This window comes from Aegilops tauschii, chromosome 3, assembly GCF_002575655.3.
Source record: "Aegilops tauschii subsp. strangulata cultivar AL8/78 chromosome 3, Aet v6.0, whole genome shotgun sequence".
NCBI classification, from domain to species: Eukaryota; Viridiplantae; Streptophyta; class Magnoliopsida; order Poales; family Poaceae; genus Aegilops; species Aegilops tauschii.
The window spans coordinates 47,552,528-47,568,560 of NC_053037.3; the positions used below are offsets into that span (position 1 = coordinate 47,552,528).

The 16,033-nt window shown below is 54.6% G+C and overlaps 1 long non-coding RNA gene across 1 annotated transcript; it reads right to left on the bottom strand.

The window, feature by feature from the left end:
• Nucleotides 1-5,530: 5,530 nt before the first annotated feature.
• Nucleotides 5,531-8,340, bottom strand: LOC120976434 (uncharacterized). Its single transcript, XR_005771904.3, has 2 exons — nt 7,837-8,340; nt 5,531-5,822 (listed from the first exon to the last, which is right to left on the bottom strand). It is a non-coding gene; the product is annotated as an uncharacterized lncRNA (long non-coding RNA).
• Between the last annotated feature and the right edge of the window lie 7,693 nt (nt 8,341-16,033).

Genomic DNA, 16,033 nt, shown 5'->3' on the forward strand with positions numbered 1-16,033 from the left:
TAACAAAAGAGCCAGAAGTCAGAAGCTATAAGCCGGCCTGATCGGCAACCGGCGGCTCGAAGAAAGAAAAAGAAGAAGAAGCTTACCATCGACCATGTCTTCGACACTACTGAAGCCGGCATTCAGCAGCATCTCTTTGTCGACCCAGGCGGGGCGTTCGTTCTCGAACTCGGCAAGGAGATTGGACTCTTTCACTTCCGCCTCCTTCTGAGCCTCCTGAAGAAGCTCCGCCTGCTCCACCAGTTGTGTGACCAGCCGGTCACGCTCCTCGGCCAGCTTGCTGCACTCCACCTCCTTGGCGCACAAGGCGGTGTTGGCTTCACCCAGCTGCTGCTGCAGGACGGTGTTGGCCTCTGCGAAAGTAAAAGAAGAAAAAACATCAACAATCAACAAGGAAGAAGTACAGTTGCCGGGGAGATCCGGTCCGACTGCTCAGCACTTGGCCCGAATCTCGGGGTACAGCCTGCTGGTGCGCTAGCACGCCCCCGCAGAGAAAGAAAACAAAGACTTACTCCGGCTTCCCGACAAGTCGGCGGTCTGTTGGTTTAGCTCCTGGAATTTGGAGTTGAAGGCGGCCGCACGTAAGTTATGATAATCCTGCAATGAAGATATCGGACAAAGTCAGCACTCGGAGCTTGCAAATAAAGTCTTGAGCCGCCTGCTCAGCAGCCGGCCCGGGACTCGGGGGCAACACCCAGTGGGTGCGCTGGCGCACCCCCACAGAGAAGTGTAAAAGTCAAAGATGAAGAAGCAAGAAGCGTACCTGAACGGCCACTCGTGAATCCAAGAATGCGTTGTTGCAATGCTTGAGGGCGTCGGCCTCAGCACGAAGCTTGGCCTGGACGTCCAGGATCGCCCAGTTCAAAAGGCCTGTCCCGCCCCCCTGCACCCAGTCAGCGGGTGCCGCGCTGGTCACCTCGGCGTCCGGGATCGAAGAGCTCGTGGCGCCGACTTCCAGCGGGCGTGGCGCCGAGGCCGCCTTCGCAAGCCGGCGGCGCAATGGTGTGCGAACCTCGGGAGTCGGGCCCGTCACCATCTCGCCTTCGGCTGGTGGCACTGGCGGGTCAGCCGGCTGCTTATCCCGCGCTCCCCCTGACGGCGGCAATGGAGACACGACTACGTCCGGCATGATGACGTCGCCGCCTTCCTCCTCCACGATCGGGTGCTCGTCGCCGGCATCCCCTATCAGCGCCACAAACTCTGGCGGTGGCGGCGCGGAGTTCAGAGGGACGACGAATAACGCCGACTGGCGGCGCGCAGCTTCTTCGGCCCGCTCCTTCGCCGCGGCGGCAGCCTCGGCCTCCGCTAGCTTCTCCAACGCGGCGGCCTCCGCCTTATCCGCCTCCACCTTCTCCTTGCGGGCGACTTCCTGCTCCTCGCGCGCCTCCCACGCGTTTCGCTCCTGCGCCTCCCGGAGATCGGCGACCGGATCGATTTGCCGGGCGGTGGTGGAAGTCTCCGCCGACCCAATAACAGACGCGGCGACAGACCGCTCGAGAGAGAGCGGAGATCTGCGTTACACAAGACAAAGAAAATTAGAGGAATATTGGCATAAAGGAAGAAAAATATGTGAGGGGGTCGGTACTTACGCGGAAACCATCTGCGGCTCCTTCACCACCTTGTAGAAGCGGATGGCCTTCGCGGTCGCTTCATCCTGCTTGGTCGCCGCAGCCGAGCCCCTGGGTTTCTTCGGCCGGCTGCCGAACAGGATCGGCGCGGCTCGGTGTTTCTGCGCGCCGCCTCGGGCAGCCGGCGCGGCGGACGAGCTCGCGCCCTTCTGATCGGACCCCGGCTGGCGGCGTGGGGCGACTTCTCTGGTGTCGTCGTCTGGCCAGTCCTCGAGGCCGGCCCCGAGCCCTGAGCCGCCTACCTTGCCGCCTCCTCCCACGACGTCGTCGTCCAAGGCGGCCGCCCCCAAGTCGGGGTCGTCCACATCGCTCACCACCCGGTCGGGAAGAAATTGACGCTCCGGCCCCGCGGCGCCGGATGCCGGCTGGATGAGGGGGCTCTGTTCAACAAGCCGATTGGTCAAGTCGGCCAAGCAGAACTCGGCAACAAAGAGAAAGAGAGAGGAAGGAAAGGAAACTTACCATGGGCGGGGGGTCGGCGCGTGAATACGGATCCTTGCCAAACCGCCACTCCTCTGTGAGCTTGCAGTTCGAAAGATAGTTCACCATATGAGCTACCTCTGCGTGAGGCATCTCCTTGGTGCACAGTCGGCTTGGGTCTAGATGCCCGCTCATCTGACAGATCATGTGAGGGCGGCCCTGGAGCGGGAGCACCCGGTGCGCCACGAAGGCTGTTGGCAGGTCGGGCCCAGTCAGGCCCTCCGATTGTATCAACACCCGAAGCCGCGCGATGGCGGCGGCTCCAGAAGGCGACAGCGTCCTGGCCCGGTACGACCAGTTGGGCCGCTTCCCAGCCGGCGGGCTGGCTACGTAAGCCGGCAAGTTGACCCAGTCACCCTCCGCGAAGATGCTCTTCACATAGAAGTACGACTGCTTCCACATCTTCACCGACTAGATCAGCGAGATGGAAGGGAATGGATTGTCGGCCGCCGGCCTCCGCACCACGACGAAGGCGCCGCATTGAGCCGACACGCCCTTCATGACGGTGCCGAGCTTGGAGTAGAAGAACTCCCCCCAGAGCTCAATGGTGGGGAGGACGCCAAGGAAGCCTTCGCACAGAGTGACGAAGGCGGACAGCAGCACCACGTGTTCGAGGTGAGGTGGTGCGGCTGGAGGTTATAGAACTCGAGGAAGGCCCGGAAGAAGCCGCTCGCCGGCAGGCCGAGGCCGCGCAGGCAGTGCGAGCGGAAGATGACCCGCTCGCCCTCCTCCGGCGCCGGCGAGATCTCCCGCTCGGGCGCGAGGTGGACCCTCACGTAGTCCTCGCCGGGTAGCCGCCGAGTCTTGCGGAGGAAATCGATGTGGTCTTCATGGACGTTGGAGCCGTCCCAGGCTCCTGAGCGCGCCATGGAGGCACGAGGTTGACGAAGAGCGCGAGCCTGACGGCGGCAAGCTGCGGCGGCGCCTCGGCTGAGCATGGAGGCGCGGCAGCAGCAAAGGAGGAAGAAGATGAAAATGAGGGGAGAAGGGCGCGCGTGCTTCGCCGCTCCCCCTCCTCCCCCTACTTATAGCCCCCGGGCTACAAAGCCGAGGGGGCGGGGCGTGGGATCATGGGATTAACTGCACCCTCGACCCCATGACCCCGCGGTTATTTCGCAAAGTGACTGCGCAGCAACTCCCTTTGGAATCGCAACCGCTCGCCTCGGCTGCAGCGGATCCACCCGCGTGCCGAGGCCCGATAGTGGCGGGCTCGGCCAGCTGTCACGTCCCATCATGAGCGTGGGCTGGCTGGCAGGCCCGGTTTGCTGGTGCCACGTGGTGTACTCGCAGCGGGCGGCATGCCTAGAGGCTTAGCAAGCACGCCACCTGATTCCCGCCTTGGTGTTACGAAATGATCATACGAAGCCGCCTGGTCGCGTCTGACTCCCGACAGGCGGCACGCCAGGAGTCGGAGGAGGCATTCAGCGGAAGCACTCATGGAAGGAAACTGCTGAGGCTTCTCGACTTATTAGCCGCGACGCCTCACCAGCTTCGGGGACTACTTTCGGAGTAATGGGCCACGGGTAGCCTAACCCGAGTCCCTGGACCTTTCAAAACATCGGGGCCGACTGCGCCCCTCAGGACATCAAGATGAGGCGCCGCCTTCTGATGGCCGGCTGGAGACGAACGGCCGGCTGCCAGGCAGGCTGACTCCTCGCAGGCGGCCTCCATGGAGGCCGGCTCCTAGCAGTCGGCCCGCGGCGCCCTCAGAGTCCGCGCCTCCGTTAAGAGGACAAGACAAGGTGTGGCTACAGTGTAGCCCGTCACCCCCATATCCACGGCCTGGCATGGCCACAGTGCTCTGTACCGGCGGAGATCTCCGCACGGCACAGCACTGTGGCCACCCCGCCCTTGACGTCACTCCTGACGGACAGAGCCCTGCTCCCACGACGGCTTGTCGGTACGGCCTGCAGGCGGCGGGCCCTACCAGGCAGCGAAAGCCCAGAAGACGGCGGGACCCGACCAGTCGGACCTGAGGGAGGCCGGCCTCAAGCAGGCGGCCCTCTCCTCCCTCGGGGTCCGCGCGCCATTAACCAGATGAGACACGGAGTGGCTATAGTGATCTCCCACCAGGCGGCGGGACTGTAGCCACGCCTCCCTGACCAAGCATGCGTCAGCAACATTGCGGCAACAGTAAGCAGCCGCCGACCAGACCCGCAAGCGGCGGAGGCGGCCTGTCGGCTCCGTACCAGACCAGTCGACGGGGCCCACCAGGCGGCGGGCCCCAGCAGCGGGCGGAGAAGCCGGCGACCAGAGACACTGACAGCCGGGTCCTACACCTGGCCGGATTACCATTGTACCCCTGGGGGGTAGGCCTATATAAACCCCCAGGGCACCATGCAAAGGGTTCCCAACTTGTTAGAACTAGCCTCACACATAGAGAGAGGAGAGGGCGAGCCCTACCTTCTTCCACTTCTAGCATACAGCTCGAGGAGCACCTTTGTACTCACTAGTGCCTTAGTGATCATGCGGAGACCCCGCAGAGCAAGACTAGGGGTGTTATCTCCTAGGAGAGCCCTGAACCTGGGTAAAGTGTGCAGGCGTACGTGTCTACGCCTTATCCCGCTTCCAGGCACCGGCGACGTTCTACTCGCTCCCACCATGATAAGCCATCCATTGGCATATGTCGCACCCAACCCCGGACACATACTTTAAGATGACGAGCCACGGAACATATTTAAAACCATACCTCCTTGAGGACGGCTCCGCCATGTCTTTGTTCGCCTTTCTTTTTTAAAGGCCTACCCGGTACTGGCGCCCCTTGTTGGCATGTCGCCTCGGGTTCAACTTGGCGCGCCGATCGTCTTCCCTTTAGAGCATAAGAATTGCGCGGTGTGTAAGATGGAAGAAATAAATCTTTTCCGGAAGATAAGTCTCTTGTCTACTTACATGCGATACAAGGAGGAGGCCGGGATAGTCAGCAATGATGGTCACCTCTGTATCGTCATAGCTCGCCTAGTGAAACACTCCTTCCACGAGCTCCACGAATATATCCGAATCCTCTTCAAATCTAGGGTCAAGGGCCCGCACTACAAGAAACTTGTTAATACATGACAGTCATAGTCCGTCACAGACCAGCCAAGAATTGTCATGCGTGCCCATCCATGACGGACGAGAACTCCGTCATGTATATCGCATCATAATTTGACATCGTACCTTTCATGACGGTTCTTGGCCGTCATGGATCTGCCCCAGGCCCGCCAAGCCCAAACTAGGCTATGACAGAACAAGCCGTCGCCAATTTACATGACGTGGCTGCAACGTGAATCTAACAAGGCGTCTACGTGGATCTGATGTGGCCGGTGTTGTAACCAACTAAATTAGGGATTTGCCAATATTTTTGGTGGACAGTCCAACCGGTTGTTTGTTTAGTCCAACCCATTGCCATTTTTTGTACATCATGTTTTCTCGATGTAACATAGTTTAATAGAGGATAACAAAATTGGATTCATTCAAGAAACGCAATTGTTCACATGACAATACAGAGTTCCAACAATCTAGTCTGACTGAAAAAAATGCTTAATATCAAAACTTACAAGCATATCTAGGAAGCGCTATAAGCATTAAAAAAATGAGTAACACGACTTCAGAGAAAATGGACTACTAGCTGATTTTAATCTCCAACACTACAGCACCGCTTCAAGGCAGCTATCCGGACCCAAATAATTCATACTAAAGACTTCAATCTCCAGTGACATTGATTAATTGCCAAACCTGCATAGAATCAAAACACATACAAAATTATAATAAGCTATAAAAGCCAGCTCCCTAATGAATCCAGAGTAATAATATTAGTTGGTTTTCCAAGCAATCATCCATGGACACACCACTTCCATATTAAGGTACGACGTAAATGTGGGCGGGCAATGCACGTGAAGTCATTATTCATAAGTACAACAAAAAAATCAAGTTTATATGCGCCTGAAAGGATTATTTGTACAACTATATTAAGAAGTCAGGTAATATAGTTGTACAAATAATCCTCTGCTGTAATTCGACATCAAGGCAGTAATGAAGTTCATGTCAAGGGTTTCACTTTGTGTCACCTATTTGAACCAAGTAAAAGCAATCAGACAAAGATTAGCATGCTAGAGAAACAACGAGTACAGCAGGATGAAGATGTACTTGCATCAGCGTTGTTTGCAACCATATTAAAACAAAAATTAAAGATTCAATCAGAAACGCAAAAGAATAAGGGAGAAATAATTTTCTATACAAGCGATCAGATGAAAATTATGTAAAGAAAATTCTGCCAGCATATACACTGTACCGCACCATTCCTTAACAAACAGGAATGACAGTAAACAAGTGATAAAGACTAACTTCAAGATAATTAACACAAACTGGGCATAATAGTTTGTTTGTGGAGTCCTAAGCTCTGTACTTGTTATTGGATGAAAAAAATCAAAATCTGTACTATAGTGCACTATGAACCAAGAAAATAATTCATAAACAGTAAATAATAGTTAGGAAAGCGCAGCTTGAATTGATCATGCTTCGCTTATATTCAAGGACGGGTAACAAATAGGGGATGTTTACAAGTGATTTTCCCAAAGCAAACAAGGTTGCCATCCTCTACTCTTATCTCCAAATACACAAGGAGCGAACATGCATGCCATGATCAAAAAATAAATGACTGTAGCAATAACAGCAAATATACCACAGCTGCTCTAGAGCTATGATTAATATGTACAGATGTAATCAACGTTGGATGATAGTCCCAGGTAAATGCCATTATTAATGTTAAACGTTTGCAGGTGAAATACCACCAAAACAAGAAACTTTTCTGTTGAATCTTGAAACTGAGGCAATCTTGTTGAGAGAGAGAGACAAGAGAACTTGTTAGCTATGTACTGAATGACTGAAACTTAAGACTCAGAAAAAAATATGCTACATCTGTGGTCATGTATTTTTTGTACTTCCTTTTCTTATTGTGCAGATTGTTGTAGTGCCATAAACTGAGGCACGCAAGTGATAAACCCCTGGCTCCTAACACTATAACATACAAGACAACTAACTGAAGTATCATTAAAATCAACATCATATGGAACAGATACAAAACCAGACCCGTTATTCAGTAATAACATACAAAACCTAAATCTGGATTATTGACATACAACATTCAGAAATTGCTCCATCAGGAAATCACCAATTTTCTTATTTTGTAAATCAGAGGACTGATACGAGGAAGTACCAGGACAAGAAAATACACATTGATATGCTGTATATGTCTGTAGCGATGAGGCAAATGGCAGTAAAACCTTTGAGCTGATGAGCTGGCAATCATCCTGGTTGCGCCGAAATATATATATACACATTTTCGATCCAGACTGTCCCTGGCTATGATGGTACCATGACTTGGGACATAATTGGGCATGACATACTGCTAGTGGTGCTGCTAGAGTTGGGTTCAGGTATGAGCTGTAGAAGAACAAATGTGTGAACCACGTAAAAAAACATACTACTATTGTACAGTAAGAACAAAAAATGATGCCCATAATCAGACAAGAAGCTCATCCCATAACTAGCTGAATCAAGCTCATCAGACTAGATTTACTGTCATCCTTTCTAAGGATGGATTCATATGCATAATCACCATGAGATTTCCTCAATTGTTCTACTCACTCTAATCATAGAAATATCACGAATGTGTACAACCGTAACTAGAATATGGGATCTATCTTCACCAAAAGAGAGAGATGCATGTTGCGGGGAGGAGAAGAAAGACCTTGTCACTCTACAGGTGAGGAGGAGTTGCGGCTGATGTGGGCTGGAGGTCTCGACTTGGTTCACGTTAGCCCATGGCGCCGGTGGGCCTCCTTCTCCACTTCGGCAGGTCCTTCAAGGCAGCAACATCACCAACTTGACAAAATTGAATCACGGCTGCGAAACCGAATCAAATCAAATCAGTGAGAGAAGGGGAGACGGAGGAGCGGGGAGAAGAGGGGACCTAGTGGATGAGCTCCATGGCATGGCCACTGGAAGGACCGCTGCGGATCTGGCTGCCGGCTACTCGATCTGTTCTGGGAGAGAACGCCAGGAAAGGATGGGTGAGAGGTCTGAGCCCATGAGCAAGGTGGCTGGTGGGTGCGAGCGGCGGCGATGTGCCATTGCTGGGCGGTTGAGTTGGAGGCGGAGGGGAGGAGGAAGATGGATTGGGATGGGCGTGGCTCTAGGAGAGGAGGGAAGAGGTGGTGGGTGGCGGCGATGGGGAATCAGGAGCGGCTGTGGAGGACCGAGAGAGGAGGGGGTTAGGGTTAGGTTTTTATATGGCTAAACGTTCGGCGGGCTTTAGTGGGCTTTGGCGGGCTTGTGGGGCTGTACGAGGCCGTCCATGACACTTTTGAAAACGTCAACGAAAATCCGTCATGGATTAACAGATTTCTTGTAGTGCCGGTTACGGTCCTCTGGCTGTGGTGCCGGGCTATGAAACTCCCTGGTTATTTTTCGCCATTCCTGTTATAAGTAGACGAAGTGAATATTTATGAAAACAAAGGCTCAAGGAATGAATAGAGTAGAGCAATGGATGTCAGCTCACCCAGCTGGGAGGGTTGTACATGGAAAATCCATCCTGTGGCCTAATGCGGGCGAACTCCTCTCTTTCCCCCTTGTATAATCGGACAGTATTTCCACCAGAGCGGCGGTGGAGTCCGGACCCTTTCGACCGTAGCGGGTGGCGTCGTCTTCTCCATTGAAGTGCCACATGGGATGTCGTCGGTATTGGAGCGGCTGAACCCCCCGCATTATGGATATCGCCATAACCTCTACTATTGATAATCCGGACTGAGCGAGTATTCTTATCTTGCTCATCAATTGAAGGACCTCCCTGCTATCTTCCTCTCTGGGGCTCCGGGGATGCCAGTTAAGGCGTTTTTTCAGCGGAGCGTTTGTAAACTCAGGAAGACCCATTCGGATCGGGTCGGGAAGGGAGACGTCCTCAATATAAAACCACTCGGAGGGCCACTCTTCGGGTGCCTTCTTCCGTGTGCCGGATAAGTATCCGGTCCCGGCGATGCGCCATATCTCGGCTCCACCCACTTGGAATATTGATCCCCCTTGATTACGGGGGACAAGGCAGAATAGCTTCTTCCATAGCTCAAAATGGGCTTCGCAGCCCAGAAATAGCTCACAAAGAGCGACGTAGCCTGCGATATGCAGGATGGAGGCAGGTGTGAAGTTGTGCAGTTGGAGGCTGTAGAACTCCAGAAGCCTGCGGAGGAACGGATGGATTGGAAATCCGACGCCCCTCAGTAAGTAGCAGATGAGGCATACTCGCTCCCCCTAGATGGGTTGGGAAAGTTCTCCGTCTGCTCCCTGCCATCGAAGGAAGCCAATCCGGCTTGAACGAGGACTAGATATGCAGGAGGTAGGTACCCTTGGGTCTGCAGCTTCACTAAACGGCCGTGGGATACGGTACACTTCTCCCAATCGCCCGGCTTGGTGTTGCGAGAGCGGGAGGAAGAGCTGCGAGCGTCGGCCATGTTGGAGTGGTTTTTTTGGGCACGCTCTGATGATTCCTAGCTTGGGGAAGATGGTGTGGATTGGATCTGAAGATCCCCGTCTCTTTAATAGACAATTTATTTACATGGTCAGGGTGGAAAATGTAAAAATGCCCCGACTTCTCGCATTCGCTCGACACGTGGAGGCTGAGGCTGTCAAGGTGCAGAAGCCGATGAGCGTAACATTAAATGAGGAACCGGGCACTGCTTTTTACAATAGGTACTTTGAAGAATTCGGAGAAGGAACCCGCCTTGCAATGCCGAAGACAATCTGCGCGCCGGACTCATCGTCATTGAAGCCTGGTTCAGGGGCTACTGATGGAGTCCTGGATTAAGGGGTCCTCGGACAGCCGGACTATATGCATATGCTGGACTGTTGGACTATGAAGATACAAAATAGAAGACTTCGTCTCGTGTCCGGATGGGACTCTCCTTTGCGTGGAAGGCAAGCTTGGCAGTTAGGATATGAAGATTCCTTTCTCTGTAACCGACCCTGTGTAACCCTAGCCCCCTCCGGTGTCTATATAAACCGGAGGGTTCAGTCCGTAGGACAACAACAACCATAGTCATAGGCTAGCTTCTAGGGTTTAGCCTCTTCGATCTCGTGGTAGATCAACTCTTGTAATACTCATATCATCAAGATCAATCAAGCAGGAAGTAGGGTATTACCTCCATCGAGAGGGCCCGAACCTGGGTAAACATTGTGTCCCCCACCTCCTGTTACCATTAGCCTTAGACGCACAGTTCGGGACCCCGTACCCGAGATCCGCCGGTTTTGACACCGACAGGCCCCCCTTTCCTTCTTCTCTCCTCCTCCTTCCTCCATCTCCTAATAGGAATAGGAAAGGGGGGAGCCAAACCTACTTGGAGTAGGACGCCCCCCCTTGGGCGCGCCTCCTCCTGGCCGGCCTCCTCCTCCTCCCTCCTTTATATACGTGGGGAAGGGGGCACCCAAAGATACAACAGACACACAAGTTGACATTGTTTAGCCGTGTGCGGTGCCCCCCCTCCACAGTTACACACCTCGGTCATATCGTCGTAGTGCTTAGGCGAAGCCCTGCGCCGGTAACTTCATCATCACCGTCACCACGCCGTCGTGCTGACGAAACTCTCCCTCTGCCTCAACTGGATCAAGAGTACGAGGGACGTCCCCGAGCTGAACGTGTGCTGATCGCGGAGGTGCCGTACGTTCGGTGCTAAGATCGGTCGGATCACGAAGACGTACGACTACATCAACCGCGTTGTCATAACGCTTCCGCTTTCGGTCTACGAGGGTATGTGGACACACTCTCCCCTCTCGTTGCTATGCATCACATAGATAGATCTTGCGTGATCGTAGGAATTTTTTTGAAATTACCACGTTCCCCAACAGTGGCATCCGAGCCAGGTCTGTGCATAGATGTTATATGCACGAGTAGAGCACAAAGAGTTGTGGGCGATAATAGTCATACTGCTTACCAGCATGTCATACTTTCATTCAGCAGTATTGTTGGATGAAGCGGCTCAGACCGACATTACGTGTACGCTTACGCGAGACTGGTTCTACCGATGTGCTTTGCACATAGGTGGCTGGTGAGTGTCTGTTTCTCCAACTTTAGTTGAATCAAGTGTGGCTACACCCGGTCCTTGTTGAAGGTTAAAACAGCACACTTGATGAAAAATCGTTGTGGTTTTGATGCGTAGGTAAGAACGGTTCTTGCTAGAAGCCCGTAGCAGCGACGTAAAACTTGCAACAACAAAGTAGAGGACGTCTAACTTTTTTTTGCAGGGCTTGCTGTGATGTGATATGGTCAAGCATAATGTGATATAAATTGTTGTATGAGATGATCATGTTTTGTAACAAAGTTATCGGCAACTGGAAGGAGCCATATGGTTGTCGCTTTATTGTATGCAATGCAATCGCCATGTAATTGTTTTACTTTATCACTATGCGGTAGCGATAGTCGTAGTAACAATAGTGGGAGAGACGACAAGACGCTACGATGGAGATCAAGGTGTCGCGCCGGTGATGTTGGAGATCATGACGATGCTTCGGTGATGGAGATCATGAGCACAAGATGATGATGGCCATATCATGTCACATATTTTGATTGCATGTGATGTTTATCTTTTAGGCATCTTATTTTGCTTAGTATGGCGGTAGCATTATAAGATGATCCCTTACTAAATTTCAAGGTATAAGTGTTCTCCCTGAGTATGCATCGTTGCTACAGTTCTTCGTGCCGAGACACCACGTGATGATTGGGTGTGATAAGCTCTACGTTCACATACAACGGGTGCAAGCCAGTTTTGCACATGGAGCATACTCGGGTTAAACTTGACGAGCTTAGCATATGCAGATATGGCCTCGGAACACTGAGACCGAAAGGTCGAACGTGAATCATATAGTAGATATGATCAACATAGTGATGTTCACCATTGAAAACTACGCCATCTCACATGATGATCGGACATGGTTTAGTTGATTTGGATCACGTGATCACTTAGATGATTAGAGGGTGTCGGATATCGGGTTCCGGCAAAACCCTTAAGGTTTGAACTCTGGGGTGCGCACGAAGATTTCCTCCTACCGATTCACGCCCTCAGCCTCTCACCGCGATCCCTAAACTATATCGACAAAATCACAACACTAGAGACACAAGGTTTATACTGGTTCGGGCCATCGTTGTGGTGTAATACCCTAATCCAGTGTGTGGTGTGGTGGATTGCCTCTTGGGTTGATGATGAACAGTACAGAGGAAGAACAGCCTCGCAGGGGGAGGTGTTCTTGTGGTGGTGGTGTGTTGGTGAGCTAGGTTCAGATCAGATCGGGTCTCCCTTGCTACTGTGGTGGCTATCTCTATTTATAGAGGCCCTGGTCCTCTTCCCAAATATTGAGCGGGAAGGGATACAACAACGGCCATTTTGAAAGGGGACAACTAGTACAAGCTATCCTGACTAAACGTGGTGTTCGCCTGCCAAAGGTGCTGGTGATGACGCCGTCTTGGGCTGCACGGTGACCTCCGTCCTGCCGCTCTACTGGTCTTGGTCTTGTTGCACCGAATATGGAAACCTTTGCCTGATGCCTCGGTACTCCGCGTCTGCGCTCGCCCCCTTTGCACCAAAGAGGAAATGAGAACACTGCGCAGGCTGGCGCCCGCCTGGTCTTGGTCGTCATGGCTTGCGTCATGGGCACCTCGCGAGGTACCCCTTGCCTTGATCTCTCCGCCTCCTCACAAGCCTGCATGGCGAGGCCACTCCTGAGGAGGCCTTGTGTCGTCCGCCCCGCGAGGTTTGGCCCCTCGCGAGGGTCTTGAGTGTTGGTTGATGAAGATGGGCCGCACCGGGCCACCGATTGAGCCACGCAGTAGGCCGCAGGTAGGCAAGTCTGGGGACCCCCGTTCCCAGAACGCCGACAGTAGCACCCGGGCCCAAGGCGTGCTCGGACTTGGCTTAGCAGCGAAGCCAAAGGGCAAGTACGGAGCGCCGCGGGCCCCCACAGCCTGCAGCCTTGGTCGACGTGTGGCGACTGATTGGACGTGGGCGTCTCCGCTTCCCCACGCTGCCCCAATATCCGCCTGGCTAGGCGGCCACAACGCTCTACACAGTTATTTCCCCCTTGCTGGCAGTGTGCTTCCTATTCCCCTTTCTTCCTCGAGCCCCTGCTTCCGCTTCCAATCTGACTTGAGCTCTGCCCCCTCCATTGCCATGGCGCCAAGCAGCAAGGAAAAGGGGAAGAAGCCTCTGTCCCCAACCAGTTCGTCCCCGGCAATCGAGCCAGCCTTCGGCCGGTCGCTGGTGCTCAACCTGGAGGCCTTGGGCAAGGTCTGCCATGCGCTCGCTTCCAGCTTCAATCAGTGCGGAAAGACGATGGCCTGGCATGCGTCCCATGCCTCCATTGACAGGACAGCCACTGAGCTTCGATTCTTCGTCGACGCCCTGTGGGCTGGCCTGGTTCCCCCTTTCTCCGCCTTCTTCAATGTAGTGCTTCCCATTATCAGATCCATATGATGCATCTTGATCCCCAATCCATTACACTTCTCGCCATCTTTGCCTTTGTTTGCGAAGCCATGGTGGGCATTGCTCCTTCCGTCGCCCTATTGCGCCACTTCTTCTCGCTGCGCCTGACCGACCCCTCACAGTGCTCGGGGTGCGTGAGCTTCCAGGCCGTGGCAGAGACGGCCGCCTTGGGGATTGATTTTGACCTCCCGCCATCCACGAGCGGGTTTCGGACGCGGTGGCTGTATGTGGATGTCGGAGTGCTCAGCCCTCTGCTTTCGCCTTCGTCGCTGCCCGCTGTCCCCAATCCCGGCTAGGGCCACGAGAGACTCGTGAGCCCCCGGCTCTCCTTCATCTGGTACCGCCTGAGGAGGTTGAGAGATCTCGGTGTGACTGCGCCCCGGGTGGTGAAGGAGTTCCTACTGTGCCACATTGCTCCTCTTCAGCGCCATTCCCGGCCGATGTGGACCCTGACCGGTGACCGGGATCGCATGAGGCTTCAGGAGACGGATCTGGCGCTCGAAACACTGAGGACGGTGCTTGAGGTCTTGACCGGCGACCCCTCGCCAGGCGATGTGCGGCATGGGGGTAGCCTCCTGTATCTCTGCTCGAACAGGGCTGAGTTTGCGGGACAGATGCCTCTCTTCGATGAATGGGGGTTGCGTCCGGTCGGCCTTGCAGGGCCCCGCGATAATCCTGTCGCCGTGGCTCCCTTCCTCGCCGCCAGCACCGATCTTGCCCCAAGAGTGGGCGCAGGGAGGCAAGCATCGCTTGAGGCTGGAGGCTCGGGTGTCGTGGCACCGACGCCGCACGGGGTTCCCGAAGCGTCATCTTCCGAAGCTCGTGAAGCCCGCCCTGAGGCGGTCGTCGATGGGGGGACGCAGCCTGTGGCTCCCGAGGCCGGAGCTCCTGAGGCCTCGGCAGGCCATCGGGAGGTGGTGCCTGACTGTTCCTCCCAGCTTGGCGTCCCTGAGGTGGGACGCCTAGGCACTTCTCCGTCCGTGCCACGCGCTGGTCCTCACGTCGAGCGCCTGGGTCAGTTCCGCTTGTACTTCGCCGCACTCCGCAAGAGAAAGGAGTCTTCGGATTGTAGTGGTCGCACCTTCCGACCGTTGAAGCATAGGAAGTACTTCGCCATAGACGAGTAAGTACCTCATTCTTATAACTCTTCAATTGCTGCTCCCCTTCTTGACTATGATTCTTCAGGATCCCTCCTGTCAAGCCTGTGGGGTCTCCCCAGAAGCAAACTCCTCCGGCCCCGCCTTCAACGCTGGCCTTGAGCGTCCCGAGCCTGCATGCTGCCTTTGTCATGGGATCAGCCGGAGAAGCAAGCCTGCCCGCAAGGTGTCTTGAGCCCATGCCCTTGCCGCCTTTCCTTCGCGACCCCGCCTGGAGCACGGCCGGATTGCCCTGGGCTCCTCCTCTGATTGTGGATGGCAGCTGGTTGGCGTCCGCCCTGGGCTCCTCTTCAAGGGGTGAGCCTGTGCCGGTCCGGATCTCTTGTGAGGCCCGTCCAGCGATCGTGGGGGCGCCAGCCCCTAGCCCCCTGCCGAGAGGGGGCGAACCACTTCAGTGCCCGCCGACTGCGCCAGCGACGGAGGGTGACATCAGCGGCGTGCTCAAGCTCGAGCGCGAACGAAGCGTCGTCCGCCATGAGTTCCTCCGGAAGGCGATGGACGCGATGAGCCAGCTTGATTGAGAGCTTGCGGACGTGGACGCGCGCCTTGAAGCTGAGGGCCTGCGGCTGATTGAGGAGCAACACAAGCTGCAGGTGGCCATCAACCTCGCACGCCACCAGCGCGAGCTTGATAACGCGAAGGCCGAGGCGGCCCTCGCGAGATGCCTGCTCCCGAGCCCTGGAGGAGGCTCGAGAAGCAGATTATCGTCGCGAGATCGCCGAGAAGCGCGCATGGGAGCTCCAAGCCTGGAGCGCCTCCCTGGAGCAGCAAGTGGGGCTGCGTCAGGCCGCCCTTGCGTCGCTGAAGGGGACGCCTGTTGAGGAGGAGGAGCTTCGGAAGCGTGAGGAAGTGCTGACGCTGGAGGCTGCCGAGCGCAACCTTGACCTTGAGCGGTTTGAGACGAGGGAGCGCCAGGTCGCTCAGGCGGACACTACTAGGAAAAGGCCTGCTAGTGGCGCACCTGTTTTGGCTACTAATGGCGCACTACAGGTGCGCCACTAGCATCATGCCATTAGTAATTAATACTAATGGTGCACCCCTGATGCGCCATTAGTATACCAGATACTAATGGCGCACCAGGGAGTGCGCCATTAGTATATCACACGGTGCGCCATTAGTATGCCTCCCAGGGGGCCATATTTACCCATGTGCTCTGGCTTACTAATGGCGCACTTGTTGATGATGCGCCATTAGTGTGCTTTTTGCAGTGCGTCACTAAAGTGCTGGGTGGTGCGCCACTAGTATGAATATTAGGAATTTTTTTCTTTTC